The sequence below is a fragment of the Budorcas taxicolor genome, chromosome 11 (genome assembly GCF_023091745.1).
Source record: "Budorcas taxicolor isolate Tak-1 chromosome 11, Takin1.1, whole genome shotgun sequence".
NCBI lineage: Eukaryota > Metazoa > Chordata > Mammalia > Artiodactyla > Bovidae > Budorcas > Budorcas taxicolor.
This window is the reverse complement of record NC_068920.1, coordinates 121,498,756-121,503,233: the sequence shown is the minus strand read 5'-3', so window position 1 is coordinate 121,503,233 and position 4,478 is coordinate 121,498,756.

Here is a 4,478-nt window from a genome sequence, read left to right as displayed (position 1 = left end):
AGTGTGGGACAGTGTATTTAGTATGTTATGATTTATGTATATAAGGGGAAGATTATAAACACACCCCCACATATTCACATACATACTTGGTTTATGCATCAATTATTTCTGTATTCTCAACAAGGAGACAAAAATGGGGTTTAAATGTGTAGGAGTTAGATGAGTAAGGGAAATTTCTTTTCATTGTATAGCCTTTCACTTTTTTTTAACTTTCAAAATAAATGTGTTTGTATTTTTTCTTCCTGTAAGGATAAAAAGAAGCTCCTTTTTTTCAAGAGTTTATCCTTGGGAGAAGGAAGGGGCTTTTTGGTTTTCATTTAACACCATTTCACTGACTTTCTAACATGTATGTACTATTTTTATTTAAAATATGATTTAATTGGCAGGAGGATCATAGGGGTTTCCCCACCCCCTCCTTCTTTATGGTTTCTTACAATTAAAAACAATCCAATACATTTTAATGTTTTAAAAAAGCTTTTGCTGGCCATCTTTCTCTGTTGTTTGGGAAACATTATGAGGATAAGGATCTTTAAAGGCCTCCTAAGGCCTTTATTTATTTATTCAGATTGTAACTTTTCTGCAAAGTTTTTGAATCTGACTTCATTGGTTTAAAATGTACTGTCTTTTGCCCTATACTCACCCATGTGAATTTCCTCAAATTCTAGTAAAATGCTTATGAAAGGCATGGGCTTTTCACAAATTATCATGCTTCTTAAAGGCACAATTTCCTGGGCCTGGACCCTGTCCAAGAAGAGAGGAGGCAATAAAATGCTTTGTTTTCTTAGTTAAGGTGACAGAAGTGAAATCATAAAGGATAATATTTTACAAGGTGCATATATGCAACACAAAGCTATGCTTCAGAAGCATAGTTGGTGAGAAACTTATTTCTATAGAAGGATCTCTCAATCTCCCAGTTCTCTCTCAAATGTACTATCATTTCACTTATATTTATGTCATCCCTGATTCTAAGAAGTTGGGTGAGGTTAATTTACAGAATCAAGTAATAGGCCAGTGTATAAAAATGGATGATAAAACAGAGGTGAACACTATTGAATACATTTAACTTTGTACTTTCAGTATAACTTGTATAACTTTTATACTCACATGCTTACTTCATATAGCATTTTTTTATTTCTACCTGAAATACTTTGTGCTTCCACTTCATTGCCTTTTTAAAATTTTCTTTGGCTGCTCTGGGTCTTCGTTGCTGCACCTGGGTTTTCTTTGGTTGTGGTGAGCAGGGGCTACTCATTGTGGTGGTTTCTCTGATTGCCGAGCATGGGCTTTAGGGCACACCAGCCGTCTATGGGGCCGCACGGAGTCGGACACGACTGAAGTGACTTGGCAGCAGCAGCAGCAGCAGCCTCAGCAAATGTGCCTCATGGCTCTAGCGCACAGGCTCAGTAGTTGTGGCGTAGGGGCCCAGCTCGCTGATTCCTAGAATGTCGACGTTCACCCTTGCCATCTCGTTTGACCACTTCCAATTTGCCTTGATTCATGGACCTGACATTCCAGGTTCCTATGCAATATTGCTGTTTACAGCATTGGACCTTGCTTCTATCACCAGTCACATCCACAGCTGGGTATTGTTTTTGCTTTGGCTTCATCCCTTCATTCTTTCTGGAGTTATTTCTCCACTGATCTCCAGTAGCATATTGGGCACCTACTGACCTGGGGAGTTCCTCTTTCAGTATCCTATCATTTTGCCTTTTCATACTGTTCATGGGGTTCTCAAAGCAAGAATACTGAAGTGGTTTGCCATTCCCTTCTCCAGTGGACCACATTTTGTCAGACCTCTCCGCCCGTCTTGGGTTGCCCCGTGGGCATGGTTGGTTTCCTTGAGTTAGACAAGGCTGTGGTCCTAGTGTGATTAGATTGACTAGTTTTCTGTGAGTATGGTTTCAGTGTGTCTGCCCTCTGATGCCCTCTTGCAACACCTACCATCTTACTTGGGTTTCTCTTACCTTGGGTGGGGGGTATCTCTTCACAGCTGCTCCAGCAAAGCACAGCCGCTGCTCCTTACCTGGATGAGGGCTATCTCCTTACCGCTGCCCTTCCTGACCTTCAAGGTGGGATAGCTCCTCTAGGCCCTCCTACGCCCGCCGCGCAGCCACCGCTCCTTGCTCCTCCCTCCTCGAGTTGCTCCTCCCAGCCGCCGCCCCTGGCCTCGGGTGCCACCCCTGGCCTCCAGCGCGGGGTGGCTCCTCAAGGCTACTGCCCCTGGCCTCAGACTCGGGGTAGCTCCTCTCCGTCGTTCCTGCGTCATCGCAGCCTGGCATTCTCAGCCACTGCCCCTGACCTCGGATGTGGGGTAACTCCTCTCGGCCGTGCTTAGTGCGCCAGGCTTATTTAACTTATATGCAGAGTACATCATGAGAAACGCTGGACTGAAAGAAACACAAGCTGGAATCAAGATTGCTGGGAGAAATATCAATAACCTCAGATATGCAGATGACACCACCCTTATGGCAGAAAGTGAAGAGGAACTAAAAAGCCTCTTGATGAAAGTGAAAGAGGGGGGTGAAAAAGTTGGCCTAAAGCTCAACATTCAGGAAACGAAGATCATGGCATCTGGTCCCATCACTTCATGGGAAATAGATGGGGAAACAGTGGAAACAGTGTCAGACTTAATTTTGGGGGGCTCCAAAATCACTGCAGATGGTGATTGCAGCCATGAAATTAAGATGCTTACTCCTTGGAAGAAAAGTTATGACCAACCTAGATAGCATATTCAAAATCAGAGACATTACTTTGCCGACTAAGGTCCGTCCAGTCAAGTCTATGGTTTCTCCAGTAGTCATGTATGGATGTGAGAGTTGGACTGTGAAGAAGGCTGAGTGCCAAAGAATTGATGCTTTTGTACTGTGGTGTTGAAGAAGACTCGAGAGTCCCTTGGACTGCAAGGAGATCCAACCAGTCCATTCTGAAGGAGATCAGCCCTGGGTGTTCTTTGGAAGGTAAGATGCTAAAGCTGAAACTCCAGTACTTTGGTCACCTGATGCGAAGAGTTGACTCATTGGAAAAGACTCTGATGCTGGGAGGAATTGGAGGCAGGAGGAGAAGGGGTCGACTGAGGATGAGATGGCTGGATGGCATCACTGACTCAATGGATGTGAGTTTGAGTGAACTCCGGGAGTTGGTGATGGACAGGGAGGCCTGGCGTGCTGTGATTCATGGGGTCGCAAAAAGTCGGACACGACTGAGCGACTGAACTGAGGGGCCCAGTTGCCCCATGGCAAATGGGATCTTCCTAGACCAGGGACCAAACCCATGTCCCCTGCATTGACAGGCAGATTCTTCACTACTAAACCACCAGGGAAGCCCTCATTGCTCTTTTAAAGGTATGTTTGACTGATTTGTGGAGGAGCCGGAGCACATGTTTTTCCCTTCCTCTTCAGCCTCTACTCTTTCTCTGGTGCCCTTTATGGTCAGATTTTAACAAGGAGTAGCTGGTAAAGAAATGTTTGCAGAGTCCCAGTTTCAGTGTCACAAGAAGAGAACAGAAGGGTGTGTTTGGAAGTGAAAATAATTTAATAACTGATACACATTTGTGCTTTTCTAAAATTTTAAAAATTTTCATAGGAAATTTTTATACATCTAATAGCAGTTCTATAAGCTTTTTTACTTAACTTGCTTTCTCTTCTACATATGAAATAAGATAAATAACAAACTCAGTCATGTATTTGGGCACTCACGAAGAGCACTGTAGTAAGCCCTGAGAGATCTATGATATTGAGTATCTTTTATGTCAGAGTGAACAAAGATGGAAAGAGTTGTTTCCTGTCCTCAAGAATTTTGGAAAAAGAAAAGGCTAGTTTTTTCAAAGAGGAGTATGTTTCTAGTAATAAGCTTAGATTGGGAATATTTCTGCTAGTATAAAGTTCTGTGCCATTTACCAGTAATGAAGTGTAAATGAATCCTTGTCTGCTATAGAATACCTCAAGGGACAGCTTATGATCTTTCTTTTCTGTTATGAAAATGATTGTTCCACCCTTACCAATGGCATTAAACTTAACAGAATATTACCTGCAGTCTATTTAACAGCTAATGTTCAAACCAAATTATCCACAAAGCATAAATTAAGATTTAAAAAAATATGTTTAACTGCCTAATGTAGGTAATGTTTAAAATTATATTCTGGGGGCTTCCCTGGTGGTCTAGTGGTTGAGGCTCTGTGCTTGCACTGCAGGGGGCACTGGTTCACTCCCTGGGAGGGGAAATGAGATCCCATACATGGTGCGGCCAAAAAGAAAATACTGACTTAAAATTATATTCCAAAATAGACTGGTTATGAGGTGGGATTTTCCTATTCTATTTAAATATGAGAGAATTGTGCTTTCCTTTATAACATTTTCTATCTTTACTCCCTTTTTGTTTTGTTTTTTTTTTTTTTTAAATCATCACCCTCTTAGGCAAGCTGGGAAACATGCACATTTGTTTTCTGAATAGAAACAAAACATCTAGAATTAGAGTCCAAG